Genomic DNA, 23,929 nt, shown 5'->3' with positions numbered 1-23,929 from the left:
GAGAGGCACTTACTGATTGTTTGACTGACTGAAAAGGAGAAATACTATTATGAATCTAAATTAACAGGTTGTCAACCTATGACTGACCAAGACCCTCTTAGACCTCACTTGAGCCCTGTGAAGGACCTAAGAACCAAGGGTCTCTAGAGAAGAGGTGATCCAAGTACATAGTTTTACTGTAAGCAGAACTGCACAGACCTAATCTGAGAGCCCAAGGAGGAGAGGAGGACAGGTTATTTAAGCCCCCAGACCACAAAGTCAGCTATTCATAGCAATCAGTTCTTGGAACTATTAAACCTTGCATTTTTCTTATTTTTCTTTTAACGAGATAACAGCTGCATGTGGAAATTTCTCATGGTACAAGCCCTAACATACCTTACAACTCCAGGTTTGCTTTAGCAACTAGTTTCAGCACTTTGCAGCAGAGAATCATGGATATGTCAATCAGGAAACAGTCTCTGATTGGCTGGTTCTTGGTTTTCCAGACTTCACCTTCTCCTAGATCGTGGGTGTTTCTTTTTCCAAAACACAACCAGATGATAAAAGTTCAGATCTTTTATTGTGTCCTTCAATATAGCCCGATTAGCTCAAAGGCCTATCTCTCTGCTTGGTTCCGAGAGATCTTGCAGCTTTGTCTTTTATCACCTCCAACTCAACTCCGACTCGTGGCTTCTCAATCTCTAAGTGAGGCGAGTAGGCTTCTGTATCTCCCAGAGTGCTCTGTCTCCGACCCCAGAAAACTCTCTCAGGAAAACTCTTCCATGAAACTCCCCCAAGCTCTAAGAGCTTCCTGTATATATATGATCTCCCAAAGGTTAACTTCGCCTTCTGGAGAGAGAGGGATTCTGGGTTATCTCCCAGAGTGCTCTCTGGCCCTAAGGGAGTGTGAATTCAGATATCTCTTTCTAAACCCTGGATTCTCCCAAACGTGTTAACTCCATTGAGTACTTAGATACTTATGAGCTCTCTAAAGGTGTGAACACAAGCATTGTTCCCATCAGTTGTACTTAGTACCTTGTTTCAAGTTCTGGCCCAAAATATCTCTTTCTAAGATCAAATCAATCATATTGAACCATGCCAAATTAGATAATTATTGTCTCTATCAACTCCAATGTCTTAACACTTTGTAAAGATTCCAACATTAGATAGTAAGGAAGTTAAAGCCAGTCCAGATGGTTAATGTAGTACTTTACTATCTCATTTTTACAATCTCCTTCACAAGGTAGAAAGATAGGAATACTGGGAGTAAATGGCTATACCCTCTTAGAGTTTGTAACAGAGAGGAAGTCCAGACAGAGTGTGAAATGCATCACAGATTTTAGAAAAGCAGATTTTTTAGAAGAATTGTGCATGTTTAACCTACATCAGATTGCTTGCTATCTTGGGGAGGAGGGGTGAAGAGGGAAAAAGATTTGGAACACCAAGTTTTGCAGGGATGATTGTTGAAGACTTATCTTTTTATGTCTTTGGAAAAATATGGTAGAAAAGCAGATTTCAAAGGGTTCAAAGATAGGCTAGTTAGGATGCTAATGACTAAAATTCTAGAGGAGAAAGAATTCCAATGAGGAAGAAACATGGGATTTCTAAGAGACAAATGTGGATGCACAGGGACTCAATAACCAACAATGCAATAGTCTTTTCCTTCTACAAGTTTGGATTCTAATAAAGGGAGAAAACATATAGGGAAGTAGTGTCTAGGGAAAGAAGTTTTTTTTTTTTGTTTTTTAGAAAGCCACAATGATGATGAACAAACAGAGTTATATGAACACACACTAAAGCAGAGAAAAGCAGATGGGGAAAAAGGGTACACACAGAGCATCAATGAGGAGTGGCAACAAGATGACCAGACTGTAGACTGAAGCACAGTTATAGCCAGTCCAAATATAGTGGTCATGAGAGGCACTTCACCAACTGGGGCAACGTGGGTCCGAAGTTAAGAGTTATGGTCTTTTATCCAGAGGACACAGAATAGATGCTAGAAGATAGCCAAAGCATAGGGGAAAAAAAGAATGAGAAAGAACCTGCTGATTAAGTGAGGTAACAAATGATGAATATAAAAACAAGTCTTACAAAAAACAACAAAAAAGGCCTTTTTAAAGCTATGATGGGAGAAAAAGACTCACAAAAAGGGATGGATCCTCTGCCTGGGACAGAGAATGATACCTGGTGATAGATGAGAAAAATGATTATTAAATAGATGCTAATACTGGGGAGACAGGATTTATCCCTCTCTGAAATATCTACTAGACCAAGCTAGAATCTGAAACTTTGCTGATAATGAGACTGGATTAACTTTCTCCTCAATCATGCTTGGACCCCAGTCAGCTGGAGAAGCTCAATGTGTTCTACTCAGGTTTGGATATGAAAAAATTCTTTGACTATATTGCTCAAGATTGGAGGTGATGTGGAAGTAAATGACTAGATCAAACTCCTCCAGGCACTCATTAAAACAGATTTTCCCCCACCTCCCCTTCATTATATGTTAACCAGAGTCGTTTGCCTTCCCCAGAAATACCTACTCTTCCAAGGGTGGCTAGGTGATTCTTTAGGATGTGTGTGACATTTAAAAAGTTCTAGAGACATAATTTCTGGGTAATTAATTTTTTTAAAAATCAAGTTAGCAATAATTAATAACAGGGATCAGCTTTGAATGCCAAAGACGACTCCTGGAAAGCTTAAGTACCCTTGGAAGAATAGGAAACAATGTAGTACAACATGAACTACTTGTTTTCCTAATCAATATTTTTTTCCTTTCTGGATGTTGGTCTGTGATCTCTAGTGATCCGTTCTGGAATTTTTATAAGAGTTTAGCTCAGACTCACTGTCTTCTGCGTGCAGACTTATCTTTTTAATTTTTTGAAAATTAAGCTATTTGCCCTTCTCCAATCTTGTAAGGCTTTTGTGAAGTTTTAAAAAATCCCTAACAGCTGCTCTGTATCCTCTCTGTCTGTTATTTCATTTCCTGAGGTTATAGTTCATCTGGGCCAGGTGACTACTTTGTTTCCTATTTTGGTATCGTTTCGAAACTTATAAATTGGGAGACAGATACTATAAAATAGACAGGTGTTAAACTCCTTGCCTCAACACAAGTGTGGCCCAAAACACTTTTGAGAAGGGACAGGCTGAAAGAAGAGAGAACAGAATAAATAAGGGAGAAATACAATTAGCAACAGTAATCAGGAAAAGAATTTTGAAGCAAGTTTCTCTGATAAAGGCCTCATTTTTTAAATGTGTAGGGACTGAGTCAAATTTACCTAAAAAAGTTATCCTCCAATTGATGATTAATCTCAAGATAGGAACTTTGCCCAAAGGGCTATAAAATCAAGCATATCATTTGACTTAAACAATATTACTACTAGGCATGAATCCCAAAGGAGATTAAAAAAAAGAAGAAGAAAGAAAAGAAAAAGGATCTGTATGTACAAAAATATTTATATCCTAGCTCTTCTCAGGGTAAGTAACTGGAATCTGAGGGAATGCCCATTAATTAGAGAATGGCCAAATAAATTATGGTATGTGATTATGATGGAATATTATTGTTCTATTGGAAATGATGAGCAGGATGCCCTCAGAAAAACCTATGAAGACCTCCACGAACTCAAGCAAAATGAAATGTACAGTGTACAAAATAAGAGCAATCTTGTTGGATAATCAGCTGCGAATGACTTTGCTATTCTCAGCAATACAATGATCAGTGGCTACTCTGAAGGACTTATGATGAAAAATACTATCCATACCAAAGAAAGAACTGATTGTGTCTGAATACAGACTGAAGCATATTCTTTTTTTAAATTTTATTTTTCTTAGTTTTTTTGGGGGGGGAGGGGAGATTGTTTTTCTTTCACAGCATGATTTTTATGGAAATGTTTTGAATAACTTCACAAGTGGTTTTTTTATGGGGGTTGGGAGGAAGGAGGAAGGGAGAGAATCTGGAACTCAAAGTTTTAAAAACAAATGTAAAAAACTTGTTTCACATGTAACTGGGGAAAATAAAATATTAAATATAAAAAAATTAACTTTAAAAATCTCTCATCTGTGCTACAAGTCTCTCTCTACTTTAAACCATGATCCACAAAGCTGTCAAAGTGATTTCTTAAAACACAGGTTCTGATAGTTATCTCACTATTCAATAAATTCTAGAAACTCCCCATTAATTCTAGAACCAAACATAAACTTCTTGATTTGACAAGTAAAGTCTATTATAACATCGTCTCTTATCTTTCCAATCTTGCCTATTGCTCCCCCTGAGCATACTCTAGAGTCCAGCTCTATTAACCAACTGCTTCAAGATGCCTTTGCACTGGCTGTACCTCCACAGTGAGAGGCATAATTTCCTTTTTTTACTCCTGCAAAGGTTTCCTTCAAGATTCAACATAATTATTGCACCACTTTATACAAAAAGCCTTTCTTGATTCCTCCTTGCTGTCCCCCACCTCAGCTGTCAGAGCTCTTCTTAACAAAACTATATTAATATATATGTATAGCTTTATATGTTGTTTTCCCTGTAAACTGTATTCCCTAAGGACACACACTAAGCACAGTGCCAAGCACAGAATAGGTATTTAGTAAAAACTGCCAATTTATGACTAATATGAGCAATGGGATGCAGGAGAGGTCTGATAAATTTTCTAGACTCATAGATTTCTGACAGATGGGTTCTTCAGGCAGTTGTCTTGACTGTTGCTGTGTTTTAACTTTGAGATCTCTGTTTTCTGCCAGTTGAAATAAAACATGTCATATGTTTAATGCTTTGTTACCCCAAATGCTTGTTGTGGAGAACTGGACTTGAGTCAAATTCTGTTCTCAGGAAAAACTTGGGCAAGGGAACAAATAAAAAAAACTAATTATTGACCCACTCTGAAGATTGTCCCCTATCCATGTAAACCAAGGCCTGAATGGATTATAAGTATTTTTAATAATTACAAATATTTATGATTTTAACAGTGAGTATTCTAACTATTAATAAAAATTATATATTACAACAGCTGCCAGTTTCATGAGTTGCGGTGGTTAATCTTATAAGTTCCATGAACTTAGCTATGTTAGTCCCAAAAAGACAGTCACCAAGCCTGTACACAAATCTTTTTAATTTAGTAGGACCTGCCAGAGTCTGTGGTCCACTAGCAAAAAAATTCAAGATCATTTCCAAGATATTACTGTAAACAAAACTTTTGTGGAGGATGAAAAAAATTATAAATGTTTAATAAAGTGCTTAAGAATCAGTTGTATTGATTCAAACATTTTCAAACAATCTGAAAATTTTCCTTCCTAAATTGTTTTCAATACAGAAATCATCTCCCTTTTTAAAAAATCTGTCATTAATTTAGCAGCCTTAAGTATAAAGAATGTATAAATATTAACCTAAAAATCATGTAAGTATCTTTTCTGCTAATTTCTAACTTAACTTGAGAATTTACTCCCATCAACTTGAAACCATTTTATGCAAGCTTTTTTTTTTTTTTAGCTCCTTTTGAAGCCTACATAATCTAGCTTTGTACTAGCCAAGGCTGCCTTTCATAAATATTAAATTTGTATAATCAATACTGGTAAATGTTGATATTTGAGAATCTTAACTCCTCTTCCTCGAAAACACATAAGCATAGTTCTGCACAGACACATATTTTCCAGGTCCTGAGCCAATAAACAATAACTGTCAATTTTGTCATGGGGTATAATAATCATTTCTCAAGGTAGTAAGGATATGACAATGTGCTTTTTAAAAAAAAAAAGCTTTATTGTGTAAGATATTTTAAAATATTTAAGTATATATATTTTTAAAGTAAACCCTTTATTTGTTGTGAAAGCAAATATTATATAAACCACATTTTTCTTGAGGGCAAAGTATTACAAATTGTAAGACTGTTCTAAAGTACTTCCTTGGATATTTTTTGTGGTACATTTGCAATCTTCTTTCCATCCTCCCGGCTATGTATAAATACCTCACTCTCCCAGGCTTTTTAAATACATTAGAAACATCAATTTGGTTTAGGTTACATGAACAGTCATATTAAATACATTTTTCCACACATAGAATTGAACCCAACACATGCTATAAATTCCATTAGATATAACCTCCTTTCCTTCTTCTTTAAGAAAGTGTTCAAAGAACTAAAGACTAAAATCAGCTACAGCTGGGTGGCCAAAAAAAAAAAAAAAAAAAAAAATGCCCTCAAGCCACAACAATTAAAATGGATTAAAATCTAACACAGGTCAAACTTAAACCATGAAGATTTTAGTGAAGCTTTCCGACAGTAGTGTAGGTTCTGGCAAGGAATTTTGCTGGTGGCAGAGACCTGAAGATGAATCATCACTGGTGAATTTCCGCAGACTCTCCTTAATTCTATTTTAAATTATCTTTTTTAGGGAGAAGAGAAGGAAGAACAGTTTTTTTTTTCCCTCCATAATATGAGAGACCACTGAATTCCAATTTCATCTTTCATCAATCTTTGTACTCCGGGGAAGCACGCACCCTATAAGCATGCATTAATAGAGTTCTGAAGGGCGATTCTTAGGTTCAAAGTCCTCAAGTCCTCTGGGTTGTCACAACTGGCATTGAGAGTGTCTTGCACACGGCATAAGCTAAATAATGCTCTCTGAAGAAATATTTTTCCCCAGTAGTATCTTACGTCTGTAACATTAATCGTGACAGGAGGGTTTTTAAGGCAGAGTTTTTTAAAGGAAAAAAACCGTGCATCACTTCTCACAAAGCTCGAGGATAAAAGGGAACTGCATCTCACACTTCATTCATCCTCTCGCGTCCCTTTCCAGAAAGCCAGTGGGGTCCAACCAAGAGACTGAACGCGCCTCCCTCCCTACGCCAGCCCCGCCCTCTCCAGGTTGGCCACACCCTCTCCAGGTTGGCCCCGCCCTCTCCAGGTTGGCCCCGCCCTCAGCGCGAGCCTCTCTTAAGTCTCTCCTTTCCCAAGCCCACTCCCTCCCGCCGTCAAGTAATAGGAGTGAGAAAGAAGGGTGAGGCGCGAAGTAAGGAGCGTGACCTCCCCTCCCCCACCCCCTGCAGAGGTCAGAGAGGGGAATGTGTGGGAACGTAGAATAGCACTTCTTTAGTTCAGCTCTTTCCACCCCTCTCCCTTGCTTACCGGGTGGTCGTCTCCGGGAAAGCTCCAATTGTTGGGCGGGAGGGGAAGGGGGGGGAGGGACCGAAAGAAGCCGGCACCGGGAGCCTCCTCCGTAATTTCAGAACTTTCCCGCCGCGGCGACGCGCGCGTTCTCAGGCCCTCGCAGGGGATTCTGGGCATATCTACTGGAGGTAGGATGCGTGTGCGCGCGCGCGGCGCATGCGCCTGGGCGGCGGCGGCGGATGATTATAGAATTCGCTTACCTTTTGCTGGGCTCACGCCGGACATTGTGGAGAAAAGAAGGGAGCGACCTATGTTCTAGTCTCGTGCTCCAGCGGGACCCCTGCAAATAGTAACTCGCCAGAGAAAAAGAATAGCGCGCAGAATTTTTTCCTCTCGAAGGGAGGTCCCCCAAAAGCAGGGTGCGTCCCCGCTCTCCGACCTCCTCCACGAGCCGTGCTTGCAGGCTCGTTTTAAGGTGCAAAGAACAAGTGAACAGCAGGGAAGAAAGTCGTAGGAAAGAAAAGAACCCTTTTGAGCAGTATCGTCAAAATATAGACGAAATAAGGACACAATGGAAGCTCATTCCTTTAAAACCCTTGGAGACTCTTTAAAAGGAAAGAAACATTTAAAAGGAAAGAAAGAATTGGGAAGGCAACCTCAGAAGATGGATTTTCCTGGATATGGTCAAACCAGCCTCACATCTTTATTTGTTTAGGGATTTGTGTCCTCAAATCGGTTCCAGATAGTGCTGGATTCAAATTCAAATGAGTTCAACGCTCTGTTTAAACCATTTAAATAAATAGAAAGCAGCATTTCTATAAATTTACGTTTTTATCAGCGGCATTGGCTCACCCTACTTGCTATACTCTTTCTTATTCCTTTGTGGTTTCTCTAGGGTCGCTTTGTGTGTGTGTGTTTTTAATTTAATACATGAAGTGTAAAAGGATTTCAGAAAAACTCTTGGTATGAAGGAGAAAGCTGATTATTTGAGAATAACAGTATAAACTGGTACTTTATACCGTGCTAGAATGGATTCCTTGTGACATCATGTATACTTTGAGAGAAAAAAAAAAAACACCCCTTAAGCACAGAGGTTTATCTCCACTAGCAGCCCCTGAAATAAGGAGAAAAAAAAAAAAATTCTACAAAATGGACTTGGCTCTCTGCAACCCCTTTTTGCTTTTGCAAATTTCCATAGACCCTAGATGTTGCTAGATTACTTACAGAGAAATCATTTTATTACAATAAATGCTTAGCTTATATCTGTTAGTAGATTTACTATGTTTTTGTGAAGCAATAATAATAGCATTTATTATAATACTTTTTAAGGTTTACAAAATATTTTTATAAGTATCTCATTTGATCTTCATAGCATTCTAGGAGGTAAGTAATATTATTAACCCATTTTACAGATGAAACCAAGCAGCTACATGAGTCCAGATTTGAACTGGGATCTTTTTTGGCTCTGGGCCTCCAACTTATCCACCACACCACCAGCGGTTGCCAGTAAGGTCATTTTTTAGTCATGATGAGTTTGTAAAAAGCCCTCCATTTGTCAGATTTATTTAGTGTCTTGCTCATTTCCTTTTTATCATTGTTATAAGGATTGACTGTCAAGGTATAGGACATGGAGAAATACTTTAGGAAATTAAGATGATGGAAAAAAATCTAACAAGATTTTTTAAAACATGAAGACCACCATGAAGATAATTGTTGACTATGTACCAACTGCAGAGGATTTATAGGTGAGAAATTCTTCAGATAGTTTAATTAAATCCTCTAAATTACATAAACATATTCTTTTCTACTCTGACTTCAGTCCAAAGTAGAGCATAGGGAAAACCAGCAAGAAATCTGTTGGAAAATATGAAATAGGAGTAAGAAAAGAAAGGGAAAGACCTCATATATTACACTGATGTTCCCTAATGTAATGTGAATACTTCAACAGAACTGTGAAGCATTCAACATGGTGAACACTAAATAATAATATGAAAAATTAAATGTGCTATATTTTGACAGGAAACTACTGATATTACCATGGGACCCTCCTGCAGGAACACTCACCTCCTTAAAACCCAGTAACAGCACAATACTTTGCTCCCCACTTCCTCTGCTACCCTGAGAAAATCTTGGCTCTGAGACTCATGTCCTGTGGGATGGCTCTTTCCTCATCACTTTTTTCAAGGAAACCTCAGCCATCAGGTTTCATTTCACTTTCTATTCATTGTCTTTTCCATAACATTGTCAATTATCTTGCTGCCTTGCCTTATAAGAGTACATTTTTTTTTTCCTCTCCTTGTTCCAGTTCTAGAGCCTTGAACAAATCAATTTTGCCATGGTTCTTGGATGATGTGTGTCACATCTCTGTGGCCCCACTCACCTGTAGATATTGTCTTCTCTGTTAGAATTTAACTTCCTTGAGAGTTTGGATTGTCTTTGCTTTTGTATTCCTGTGTGTATTCTCTCTGTTAGAAACTTATTCCCCAGGGACATAATCCAGAGGGTTTCTATATCCAATTTGTAATATGCACTCACAGTTCAATGCAGTAATAATAACATTTCAGATTTAATCTCCATCCCATCGAAGCAATGGCTGGAAGCTGAACCCTTTTAGGTCCAAACATTTGCAAGTGAATTTCAGTAGAGACTAGGCCTCCTGGTCTGGTTGCCACTTAAAGTCAACTGGTTTCCTTGTGCTCTGCCAAAGTATTTTGTAGGTAAAGTCACTGAAGACTCTTTAAATGTTATAAAAGTCCAATTCAAAAAGTTGTTCCAGATCAGCTGCCTTCTGCATTAGGTAGTTGGGTAGTTCAAATAGATAGTTCCTTTTATCTTCAACTAGTCAGTGATTTGGTAAGTCCTCTTATTATTATTATATTATCTTCATGATGGTCTTAATTGGTAGTTATGGTCAATCCTGAATCAATTACATTTAATCATAATTGATTATATCTCAGAACAAGATATTCTCGGTTGTGAGGTAGGCATATTTGCATTTCTCAGAAGAGCTAAGGCCTAGGGATGGGAACATGATGCTAAAATCACCAATCGGTGCCTTCACAAACCTAGGAAAACTGATTACCTGAGTGGGAGGGTATTCTAAATTGACTATGTAAAGTCAAAATATCAGCTTATTATTGCAAAGGTATAAATGCCAAAATAAAAGAATAAAACTGAGAAAATATAAAATACCCTGAAAAAATTTTCAGCTTGGCCTATTTTAAATCACAGATAATTGCTGAAAAAAATAGGAAATGTACAAAACAATGCACATTAAGACCCATTAACATCCTTTCTCAAGGAAATTTAATGGATATAAATAAAGCCTAACAATAAGGGGATATTAGAATCTGTCCTAAGAAGGAAAGCATTTTTCTTCATCATGTGGAAAAAAATATTAGCCAAGAGAGGTTGTATCATTGCAATATTGGCTTAAATTTTACTTATTTATTGTAAGCTTATCTGAAGACAAATTATGAATAAGTCTCTCTCTTTCCCTCTTTCTCTCTATTTCTATGTCTCTGTCAGTCTCTCTTTTTTTCTCTCTCTCTCAAACACATTCAGAAGAAATGATAGAGAAAGAAATAAGTTTACAAGAACTTGTAAAAGTCCCATTTGAACCAGATCATCCTGAGAAAATTTAAGGATGAAATTGGGAAGAAGGCAACAAATGTAAAAAAGGAAAAAACCTACCAACACTTTTTCTCCATGAATTATAGAGAACCTGCCACATTTGAATTCTAATATTTTAGTTGCTGATGTGCTATATGAGAATATAGGAATGACACTAAATAAAGATGGAAAGAGCAACTAGACTAAGCCAAATATACAAATAAGAAATCTATGATAGAGATAGCACAATTTTGAGGACAATGAAAAATTATCTCAATACATTTGAAAGAGAAGAAGGTATGAAATGTTTAGAAGGAAAAAAATTGTTATTTTGTTCCATACTGGGATTTTATCAAAGTCGTAATCTCATTTGGAAATAACTTACACCTATGTTGGTTGATGATCTGTAACATAAATAATCTTTGAGAATGGCATGGATAATTTTCAGATGAAGAAATTAAAGCTATTTATAGTCATATAAAAATGCTAAAAATCAACATTGATTAGAGAAATGTAAATTGAAACAGTTCTGAGGTACCACCTCATATCTATCTGATTGGCTAAGATGAAAGAAAAGCAGACTTACAAAGGATTACTTTTTTTGAGCTAGAAAAAAGTGGCTCATCTGGAGGAACATAATATTAATAATCTCAAGGAATATGATGAAAATTTTGATAGGATTGCCTATCAAATATTAAAAAGCACTAATTATCAAAACAATTTGGTACTACTTTTGAAAACAGGATCATTTCCCACATATATCCATGGAATATATAAGATACAAAATATAGAAAGTAAACATATAATAGCATAGTAGTGGCTAAATCTAGATTTGATACTTTGATCTATATCCTGGGGGGGAGTATCCACATTTTTGAAAATATATCTATCTAGGTATCAAATATAAAAGAACCTAGTATAACACTTTCCATGTTTTCTTAGACTTTTTGTTTGCTTTTAAAAATCAAACATTCTTATTTGTAATCTTTAAAATTTAATAGATGCCTGTATAATCTCAAAGTATTCATGATCCTATCTGTGTAGGTATACTATCTAACAATTCATGTAGTGCCCCATATATGTTTGCCAATCCTAAGTGAATCTTCTATCACATCCTAGTAATGATGCAATTAAGGACCAGAAAGTTACTGAAGCTATTCCTCCTTGCTACCATTCTTTCTAACCTCTGGCATTATATAATTAAAAATCAGGTTCTTGTTGTCCTCCAGCTTCAAAAACTTTATATCCTGCCCAAATAGAGAAAACTCTGGAAGTCTTTTCCTGCATGATGGGAAAGACTATGTGCATTGACAGTTAATTTTTTTTGTTATGTTCTGTGGTCAATAGAGAAATTTTATTTTCCTTATCAAAAAAAAAAAAAACCAAACAACAACAACAACAACAACAACAACAACAACAACAACAACAACAAAAAAAAAAAAAAAAAAAAAAAAAAACAGTAGGACAGCTGAAAGAGCATCACGCCAAGCACATCCGGACTTCTGTTTGAAGAAATATAGATGAGGCCCGTGATATCACCTGCTCTGACCTAGATGAAGAGCAGTGCTACAGATGAGAGCAAACTTTAACATTGCCTCCTTGATAGCTAAAAGGACTCACTGGAGAGCAATATTTTGCTTTTAAAAATTATTAGTAAATTGGATATATGCTTTTGCAACCTGAGGAGTTAAACAGTACAAATAAAATTATAATTCATAATCCTAATTTCAAAGCTCCTTAAGAGCTCTCTAGTTTCTCAGTTACCTTTTAAACTCCAGCCATCTACTATGTCTCCCAAAGAGTCATACCAATATACTGGGAAAAGAGGTGGGACATCTTGATTGGAGCAAGGATTCTGCCAAGGATGAAGAGTTAAGGTTGCAGGGAGTAGCAGCACATTACAGAGGTAAATGACACTGTTCAGGAGGATGATTGAATGGGCTTTGTGTCTTCAAGATACAAGGGCTTATTAAAAGTTTCTGTTTATTTTCCAAATGTTCTATTTTATATTATGCTTTCTTTAGACTTGCAATAAAATTTTCTTTTAATTTTGTAAAGTGTATAATTGCAAGTATATTTACAGATAATCCTTGATCTCAGTATTCTAGAATTTTTATTGTTTTTTTTTTTTTTAATGCAAGTTACTAGATTGTGGCTACAATTAAAATCAGAAAGAAAATTCCACAAAACATATCACTATCATTTCTGACTTAAGAATCCCTTAGGGAAGAGTTGCATGGCAAATATCAAGTAAACACAATCAAAGGTTTCTGAAGGTCCATATTTAACTTCTATTCTATGCCAGTTAGAATCATTGGAAGAAAAGAAAAGAAACAGAAATAAACACATGTTGTATATCCATATTGTGTACAGAGATTTAGGTCATATTATATTTAAAGTTACTTCAAGCTTTAAATTACCTATTAAGGAAGAAATGTCTCATCATAGACCAGGTAGTCATAGATCTATAGCTAAATCTCAATGGTGAACTACAAAACTTAAAAAAATAAAGTCACTAAAGAAAATGATGAATAATGCCCCGACTAATTTGTTCACTAAAAAAAAGTTTCTGCATGTGTTTTAACTTATAATTTAAAAAAATTCTCTCAGCAAAATATTTTGGAACAACTATGAAACCCTAATGTCCCTAAAAAGTCTTATGTCATGAATAATGTGATCCTTTCATATTTCATAAAATTTGAGAATTGGAAGGGACCTCAGCAGCCATCTCTGCCAACAATACTTGAAAAAGAAACCCACTATAACATATACAACTAGTGGTCATCCATCACAAGTGCTTTTTACCTTTAAATATTTTTTTCTTATGAACTTAAAATAATCATTATATTAATACTAAAAACATGTCACAGTTATCCAGCATTTATTACTTTTTCAAAGTAACTTCACAAATGTATCTCATTTGACCCTCACCATAATCACATAAAATTGACATTGCAGGTACCAAATTATCAACAACATTTGACAAATGGGCAAGAAGTAACAAGTATTTAGTAAGCACTAAATATTATTTATGTGCCAGGCATTGTACCATTAAGTGCTTTGCAAGTATCTCATCTAATCCTTACAACAATCTTTGTGAGGTAGGTGCTATTATTTACATTTTACAGTTGAGGAACTTGAAGCAGACAAATTAAATGACTTAGCCAGGTTTAGATAGCTAATAGGCATCTGAGGCCAGATTTGAAATCAGATGTTCTTGACTATAAGACTAGTGCTCTAGCCACTGTAACACTAAGCTGCCTCTTTCAAGAAGACATTAACCAAAGTTGTATAGACCATTACTGAAATGCCTTAATCCTTAAAGTATAATGTGAACTAACCTTACATTTTCTGCAATATAGCATATATGTGTGTAAAAATACAGATGCGTGTTATATACCCATATTTGTATATGTGTATACATATATGTACACATGTGTATATCTGGGCTTTCAGAGCATGTCTAGGTTATCTAACAGAGAGATGTCCTGGGGGCCTCTAGAACATGTCCAGAGAGCCTAAAAATGTCCCCTACTTGGCTGGGGATAAAGGGGGTAATGTGCTTCCTTTGATTGGCTATTGTTGGAATCCTTACAAAGTGTTAAGTCATTAGAATTGATAGAGACAATAATTATCTAATTTAGCATGGTTCAGTATGATTGATCTGATCCTACAAGGAGATGTTATGAGCCAGAACTTGAAACAAGGTACTAAGTAGAATTGATGGAAGCAATGCTTGTGTGCTTGGGTTTGAACCTTTAAGAGTTTACACATTAGAGCTCACACATTGGAGTTCACAAGTATGGAAGATACACAAGTAACTTTGTGAATTCACACTTCCCATAATCCCACTCTCAGAGGAGGAGTCAACCTTTGAGAGAGAGCGTAAAAACAGCTGAGCTCAGTCAGCAGAGTTCAGTTGAAAAAATTGAGAGGGGAGAGTCAGTTCAGAAAAAGCCACAAGTTGGAGTTGAGCTAGAGCCAGAAGTCACTTCGGAAGATTGGCAGGAGTCGGGAAAGCTAACCAGGCCCAAGGAAAGAGACAAGACTTGGAAGGAGAAAATAAACGTTTGGATTTTATCAGCTGCCTGCATTTGAAATGATTAGTATTACTCTGAACCGAAACTAAGCCTGCCTCCAGAAAACCTCCCCAAGAAACCTGCTCCCAGAGAACGATTATATTATACAAAAGAAGAGAAAACCACAGGCTATATAGCCAAAACAGACCATTCTTCCAGAAAAAAAAAAAAAAATGAATTTTTAAAACTGGACCTACTGAGGCACTTTTTTTTTTCTGCATTTCTAGTTCATGATCTTTCCTAAGTATTTCTTCTTGCTTTGTCCAGAGGATCACAGTTCATCTACAGTTTAGTTCATGTCATGAACTGAACCAATGAGAAAGGAATAACTGCCCCCCCCCTTTGCCCCAGCTTTGGGAAATGAGCCTGGGAATGTATTTATTTCTGTTTTGTTTCATTTTTCTTCAGTCTTAGGTGCCAATGATGGTCCTTACCCCATAGCTGTAGCCATAGGGGCCTTGGAACTAGGACTGCAGGTGAGATAGTGCAGTCAATCAGCAGCCCAAAGAAGTTGGGGTGTCTGAGACTCAAGTATCAGGTGAATTTGACTTTGAACTGACTTTATGCTCCATAGGAACCAAGCTGAATGATGAACTAATTCCCTTCTCCCTCCCCAGAGTTAGGGGAAAGGAATTAAGCCCCATATTTTAGGAAGCAAAATTTTTGCTAAATTTGCTGAAATAAAGCAAATTTTGTACATTTATGATTTTAGATTATGAAAAAATTTTTTTTTGTAAAAGTTAATCTGACTGTTAAGTGGAACAAAGTACAGGGGATTACTCCCTACCATTGAAACAATACCACCAATGAGCACTGCAGCCATCTTCAAAAAGCCTAGATATTCCCATATTCAAAAAGCCTGGATATGCTAATGATACTGGAGGAGATGTGATATCTAACATATGTGGCCTTCCAGGAAGTGAGGGTTACAGTAGTGTTTCACATAATAAAAGTCTAAATAAAAAAGTCTAGATTTATTGTCCTGAATGTGAAAACTGGTCAAAATGATCTATTCTCACTCTGCCTTTTACCTACTTTCTGAACTAATGGCAATTGTGGATATAGCTCCTTACTTCCCTATATCCATGCACTGGTATGATTATACTGGTTACAGACTCAAGTCCCAAACCACATGAGGACTTGAATCTGTCTGTCTAGTAGAAACAAGATTACAATTCCAGATCACAAGATGAGAAGAAACAATAGAAGAAGCAATGGTGACCGGACCCACCACTTATATTGAAGGTTTAATAGGTGCTGTTGGCTGCTGCTGTTTTCAGGAACAAGTAGGGCAGGGAGAATGGGGCTTTGTCTCAGTCTAAATAATTTAGAAGGCAAAGACAAAATCTGTCTAAAGAATTTAGAAGGCAAAGACAAAATCTGTCACTGAATTAGCAAGAATGATTAGTTAAAATAAGGAGCCATCAGATGGGAGACCAGGGTGAACTCCTACCCTGTCTCCTGTCTTTTGTTCCATTCCTGTTTATCTTGGTTTCTCCAACTGCAAACTCATGGCTACTGCTCAACAGTTCCTTTATTTCCCCTAGTCTTTTATTGTTGTTCAATGTTGTCTGACTTTTTTTTTTTTTTAACCTGATTTGGGATTTTCTGGGCAAAGATACTGCAATGTTTTACTATTTCCTTCCCTAGATCATTTTACAGATGAAGAAACTGAGGCAAACAGGATTAAGTGACTTGCCCAGTGTCTGAGGTCTTTTTCCTGACTCCAGAGCGCAATCCACTGCTCTGTGCATTGTATCACCTAGCTGCCTCTAGCTCTTTGTTCTGCTCAAATGAGGGACTTAACACTGGATGAAAAAATCCCTAATTACTTTAGCCATTTTTGCTTCCTGCCAAGATAAGTAGTAAGTTAAGGCTAACAGAGAAAGAAACTTAGAAAATAGTTATTGTTCCTGTAGTTTAAAAGTTAAGTCAATATGTGTATGTTAAAGTTTGTGACCAGTGACCTATCTAGCTCTCAACTCTCTGCCTACCTATGGAAAAAGAGTCATTTTGTAGGTGTGGGTGTGCACACATATGTGTGTGTATTTGTGTGATAAGCATTGTTATATATAAATTTCACAAGTTTAGAAAAAAAAAGGTGTACTTCCTATTTTAGTTCCCTTTTAGGTCATTGGATCTCAAAGCTCATTGGTTTCCAATTTACAAGAGAAAAATGTGAACCAAGGCCAGTAGGGAGAGACAATAGGTAAAGCTTTATAGGATTGGGGCTTATTCTTTGTCTTTATCCTCAGAATTTGGAGTATGAGAGTCTTACTTTTCATGTGATGTTCTTGAGACAGAATATGTGCTTTTCAAAAATGACATTAATTCAAGACCATAGGTAATATTAGGAAAAAAACTTTATATATAAAATGCCACTAGCAGAAGAGGGATAGTATCATTGTACAACCTCTATCATAGAGAATTTCCTAAACAAATTGTCCCATTGATATTTGATCAATGGCAAACTTAATTTTAAGAATATAGTTTTTTTTTAAAATCCTGCAAATACTTAAATCATTTTTTATTCAGTAAAAGCTGCTTTTCTATTTAAAGAATGTTCTCATCAAATATGACATGTGAGAACTAATATAGCACATTTGCCCCCTCAAAGTAATAAATTATGCTTTATAGTGAGCACATAACTTCAAAATAATTTTCCTCATAAGTAATTCATAATGAATCACTTTAGTGTGAAATTAATTTTAAAAGACTTCTAAGAATAAGCATCTTCAGTTTTTTTAATTAAAAAGTAATCATCTGCATTTGTTATTTGAAAAATTTTGGCAACCATGAGACAAAATAAGAAAAGAAATTGTTCATCCCCTCCCTGTGTCTGTTTTAAATTGATCCTTTAAATGATTGGCACTTTTTAGTAAGATTAGTTAACCACATTTTTTTTCTTGTTTATTCATTTTCTAAATTAGACTTTCAAGACATTGAAGATAATATGATAGAGTAAATTATGAAGAAATTTAAAAATTTTAACTATTAAACAACAAATCCATATATTTTTCTGTTCTATTTTATTTTGAAGAAAAAAACTAGGGCCTAATACTATATATACTTCACTCCAACACTCCATTGAATCTGTAATCTATTAATCAACAAGCATTTATGAAGTGCTTACTATGTGTTAGGCATTGGGCTAAAGGACTAAGTGTGCCAAAACAAAAACAGTGGAACATAATATTCTTTTTCATACAGTAATTTGTTTAAGCTTCTTTTGAATTACTTTTTATTTCTAGCTTGTACCTTCTCTTAGATTATTAATGAGTTCCATAAGTTTACTCATGGATGTGAGTAGGTCAACCTTTGATTTGTCCTAACCTTACCCCTCATTATAGAAGAAACCAGTTCATCTCATTTGGATGGAGACCTTTAATTGACTTTATAATTCTTAGACCAGGGAACATACCTTCCAATTGAGAAGACAATACAGACATATTATTATTGTTGTTATATTATATATTGTACAATATATATTATAATACAGGAGAAATAAATTTAAGGAAAGTAGTTTTAGTTGCACATATATTTAACCTATATCAAGTTTCTTGCTATCTTGGGATGGGGGAAAAAAGAAGAAAGAGAGAAAAATTTGGAACACAACGTCTTACAAAAAGGAATGTTGAAAATTATCTTTCCATGTATTTGGAAAAATAAAATACTATTGAGGGAAAAAATGTACACATTTAAAAAAAAAGATTTGCATGAACTGATGCTGAGTATGAGCAGAACTAGAAGAACATTGTGCACAGTAACAGCAAGATTGTGTGATAATCAATTATGATAAACTTAACTTTTCTCAGTAATACAATGAACCAATTTAATTTCAAAAGACTTGGGAGGGAAAATGCCATTTGATCCAAAGAGAGAACTATGTAAATTTTAAGTGGACCAAGGCACACTATTTTCACTTTTTTGTTTGTTTTTTTCTCTTTTGTGGTTTTTCCCTTTTGTTCTGATGTTTATGTTTAGTATGTTAAATATGTTTTAAATGACTGTATATATATATAATCTATATCAGATTGCTTGCTGTCTTGGTAAGGAAGAGGGGAAGAAAAAATTTGGAAGTTAAAATCTTACAAAAATAAATGTTGAAAACTGAAAAAAAAAAAAAAAGCAAAACCAAACGAAGGAGGAGAAGGAGGAGGAGGAGGAGGAGGAGGAGAAGGAGGAAGAGGAGGAGGAGGAGGAGGAGGAAGAAAGAAGAAGAAGGAAAAAGAAAATGGCAAAAAAAAAAAAAAAAGATGATGATGATGATAGCCTTAGACGGAGAAGTATGAGCAATTGGGGGTTGGAGGATGTGATGTGTCCAGGAAGCTTCTCCTGCACAAGACTTTTATAAGATGAACATTAAAGGAAGCCAGGGAAATTCTAAGAGGTGGCACCATTCTAAGGAACACCATTCTAGGCAACAGTGATAGTCAGTACAAAAGTATAGAGATAGGAAGTAGATCATATGTGAGGATTAACCAGTAGACCAGTATGACTATACTTTCTCTTAAATAATGTGTTCCATAAGTTTACTCATGGATGAGTAGGATAACCTTTGATTTGTCCTAACCTTACCCTTCATTATAGAAGTAACTGGTTTATCCCATTTGGATGGAGACTTTTTATTTATTTGTTTGTTTTGGAGTGCTAGTAAATGTTTAATAGATAGTTATCTGAAAAACAAACAAAAACCTCATGACACAATTTTAATCAACATTATTAAGATTTTCTGCATCATATTCCTCAGTCTAGACAATGAACAAATCAAAAAATCAAGCCCTGATTTATAGATGATTTTTGAAGCATTGATGTTCTTACTGAAAATTTAACCACTGTCACTCCCAATCTTGGGAATAAATCTTGGAAGCAGGTGAATATGAAGTCAGTCTACAGTAAGACTATCTCATTGTATGTTTTTTCTCTCTTTTATTATTAAAGCTTTTTATTTACAAAGCATATGCATGGATGATTTTTCCAACATTAACCCTTGCATAACCTTTTGTTCCATATTTTCCCCTCCTCTCCATCCCCTCCTCTAGCTGGCAAGTAGTCCAATACATGAAAGATCACAAGAAAAATCAGATCAAGAAGGAAGAAAAAGAAAAACTGAGGAAGAAAATGCAATCAAATAACAACAAAGAAAATTAGGGTGCTATATTGTATTCCATACTCTGTTCCCATGGTTCTCTCTCTGGGTGTAGATGGCTCTCTTCATTACTTGAACAAGTGCGATGAAGACTTTTTAACTGACTCTATAATTCTTAAGTCAAGGAACATACATTCCATTGGAGAAATATAGTAATATATGAGGATTAATCTGCAGACCAGTATGACTGAACAAACAATATTGTGAGTCATCTACAAAGAAATGATTATTGAACCCATAGAAGCTAGTAGCATCACCTAGTAAGACAGTATAGAGAAAAAAGAAAAGAGGATCTAGGACAGAGAACTGGTGATTATTCATTTAGAGGACTGAAGATCCAGAAAAGGAAACTGAAGAATAGTTAGACAAAGAGAAGATCAAGAGAGAAAAATAGCAAAAACCCAGAGAAGAGAGAATATTCAGGAAGAAAATTTGTCAACAGTATCAAATATTGCAAATATGTATTCCTTCTTTTGATGCGTATTGTAAAACCAACCCATACCCATTCATTCTGTACATTCATATTCATGTTCTGATACAAATTAGCCACAGAGAATCCATCAATCATGCTGGGGACTCCCCTTGCACTTTCCTAATCTGAATTTATTGTATGATCAGCTAATCTTTTTTTTGATATTAACATCTCCTAGATGACATATTTAACAACAATGTGTAGTACCAATATGCTAGCCTTTATGGTTATTTTTTAAAAAATTATTTTATGCTTGTTTTGCATGTCAACCAGTAATTGCATGTATCTAATGTGATTGCGCTAAACAAAAATAGTCATTAAAATTGTTTCTTGCATAGCCTCATGTGAGCATTTTAAAAAAACCACCATGGAAATAATTGCAATTTAGGTATCAACAGATAATGAAATGATAGGTAAATCCTACAAAGAACTCAAGAAGACCCTCCAAATATATATATATGTATTTTCAATTCAAAGTTTGGTATAGAGGAGTATAGTGAAAAATTAGTTGGAAACTTCCACTCAAAATGGAAATATGAAAGACCCTAATTGAGCCTAAATTCCCTGACAAAACCTATAACAAATACTTAAAAGTTGACTAGATGAAACAATGATAAATAATATCAAAGAAAGACTGCTTTCTTTGGTAAAAGGAAGCAATAAACTCCTTCAACTAATCCGAGACTATGAGAAAATAGCCAGAAGCATGCAAACACTCTGGGTAGGGATATGTCAGGTAGGGGTAAAGGCAGCAGGATCTAGGCCCTGACCTGTTAAAGTGTCAACAGGTGACAAAGTCAGTTTTCAGTTTCTTCATAAAGAACCTCAGGCAATTTAGTTAAAGAAAAAAAAATTACAACACTTAGAAATCATTTAAGTTCCAATAATAACTGCTTATTACTAGAACTTAGACAAGCAGAAGGGCATTATGAGAAAATATAGAGTCAAAGAGGGAATAATCATAAGAATAACAAAACTTCAGGGCTTGAATCATAATCTGGGAATTCAAAGGAGGCAAAGAAAGAAAGAAAGCACAGAAAGTAGTGATTGGAGTCTGGTCTGTATGAACAGGGGCAAAGTAGTGGGATCACACTATTTTAAATTATAGATTATTAGTATTGACGTCATTTCTTTCATTCTCTACCTTCCTTTTTCTTGTAAATGTATCAAACTCTCTGGGATAATTGTGTCTTCAAGGGGACAACCAGCTTCAGTTATAGAGAGTACCCCAAAGGTGATTACTTTTAATACTATAGCTCATGATCCTTTACTAGTGTGCTTTCCATCAAAAGTCAGATAAAAGATACAATTAGAACAGTAAGAAAATCTATTAAGAAATTTTGTCCCAGTCGTGGGGGGAACACTCCCCATAAATACAGATGATATCTGTATGATGGGTGAGCTCAAACATAATGGTAGTGAGATCCATGTGCCTGCCACAAAGGCAATCACAACTGTTAGGAATTCAAGGTTTATAGTACTTTCTCCCTTTCTAGAAGCCATTTAATGCAAATGGGGTTGCTCATTTGTGTTCTCAGGGTCTGCTTTTCTCTTTTTACTGCTCTCTTCACTGCTGCCAAGAATCCTGTTCTTCCTCAAAGTGTTTCCTCCCTAAAGTCGTTTCCTTAAATTTTTCTCTTGAGGAGTTTGTGTCTCTGATTCTTCAAATGTGTCTCAAACTCTTGAATCCACAAAATTTTGAACTTCTGGATGAAGTATCTCCCTCTAGTCAAATTGCTGCTAGACACATTGGCCAATGAAAGGGCTAATGGGAGAAAAATTCCCTTCTCCTACAGGAGTCTCCACCACAAAGTACTAGATTTTTAGTATTTAGATTTAATATTAAATCTATCTATCGATCGATAATAGTAAATATTTTTTCTTATTCTGCTTCATTCAAGACACTGAATATAAAGATAGTCTTTTCATTGCATGAAAATCTTATCATTTGTGACAGAATATTATATAACTACATCAACAGAGTAAGAAGGGGGTGGGGTAGGAACTACATTTCCCCTTCTTTCACCTAAAAAGAGAAGCTGAGGGCAAAGGAAGGAAAAAATCATTAGAGGATATGAAAGAGGAAAGAAACAGCATTAACAATTATAATTGTTTATGTGAATGAAATGGACTTACCCATAGAATAAAAGGATAGGAGAATGAGTTAGAAAACATAATTAAACAATGTGGTTTTTACAAGAAAATCACTTGAAACAAACATTTGCAGAGACTAAAATGAAAGATTGGAGCTTATTTGTTTATATGTTAAATGAATTTTAAAAAATCAGGGATGGAATCACATTCTCAGACAAGACAATATTAAATGCAGACAATTAAGAGATAAAGAGAACTAAAACATGCTTCAAAGTACCATAGATAATGAATTAATACCAATTTTAATATGTATTGATGGTTGAATGATTTCTCTATGTCACTATTTTGCTTTTCTCTTATTAGCTATTTGGAACATTTTTTATACAGTTGTCAATAGATGTCAATAGCATTTTTTCTTTTGCAAATTGTCTATTCATATCCTCTGGTCATTTATTTATTGGATAATGGTTCTCCTTATGTATCTCCTTTCAAATCCTGATATATATCTTAGGGATCAAACTTTTTTCAGAGAAAATTTCTGTGAAGATATTTCTGTTAACTATTTCCCTTCTTATTTTGCATTGATTTTGTGTAAAACTTTTCCAATTATGTGTATTCAAAATTGTCTACTTTATCTCCTCTGATCATCTCTAGCCTTTGTTTGGTTTTGTACTCTTCCTCTAGCCATGGTTATGAAAAGTAATTCCTCTGATTTGTGTTTGATATAATATTTTCAATCTAGGTTATATATCCATTTGAAGCTTTTCATGGTATATGGTATGATATGTTGATCTAAATTTAATTTCTTCCAGACTGCTTTCCAGTTTTCCCAGATGTCTTTTGTAGAAAGAATAGTTAGTTCTTGACCTATTACCTGTGGTATTGGATTTATCAAACACTATTCCATTATGTTCTTTTGCTTCTGAATTTTGTATAACTAATCTCTTCCAGTAATAAACTTTTCTATTTTTAATCAATATAAAATAATTTTAATTATTGTTGTAGTATAGCTGCAATTTATTTCTTAAAGAGACCATCAATGTCCCAGTCACCTAGACTTTTTTTTAAAAAATAAATTTTATTAATTTTTTTTGTGTTTTACATTACTCATATTTCCCAATGTATCTACTTCCCCCTCCCAGATAGCCTTTATAACAACAAATTAAAATGAGAGAAAAAAACTCATTTTAGCAAAACTAACCACATATCATTCAAGTTTAACATTGTACTTTTCCACCCCTTAATCCCTTACCTTTGTAAAAAAGGGGAAGATGTGTCATTCTTAGATTTTTAAATACCAAGAGCAGTGATTATAATTTCACAGAATTCAGTTGCCAAATGCTTTTTTGTTGTTCTTACTTTTTATATTGTTATATTACTGTGTATATTGTTTTCCAGCTTCTACTTATTTGATTTTTTATGACCAGTCTTTTTGTGTGTTTAT

The 23,929-nt window shown here is 35.2% G+C and overlaps 1 protein-coding gene across 1 annotated transcript in view; it reads right to left on the bottom strand.

The window, feature by feature from the left end:
* Window positions 1–7,236, bottom strand: part of FANCC (FA complementation group C) — a 175,840-nt gene extending 168,604 nt beyond the window's left edge. The window contains exon 1 of the mRNA XM_023497293.2: window positions 7,098–7,236. The gene's annotated coding sequence lies outside the window, so the exon portion shown is untranslated. The remainder of the gene's footprint in view (window positions 1–7,097) is intronic.
* Window positions 7,237–23,929: the final 16,693 nt, after the last annotated feature.

Source organism: Sarcophilus harrisii, chromosome 1 (genome assembly GCF_902635505.1).
Source record: "Sarcophilus harrisii chromosome 1, mSarHar1.11, whole genome shotgun sequence".
In the NCBI taxonomy this organism is placed as follows: Eukaryota; Metazoa; Chordata; class Mammalia; order Dasyuromorphia; family Dasyuridae; genus Sarcophilus; species Sarcophilus harrisii.
The sequence above is the reverse complement of the archived record's forward strand: the minus strand, read 5'-3'. Positions and strand labels throughout refer to the sequence as shown.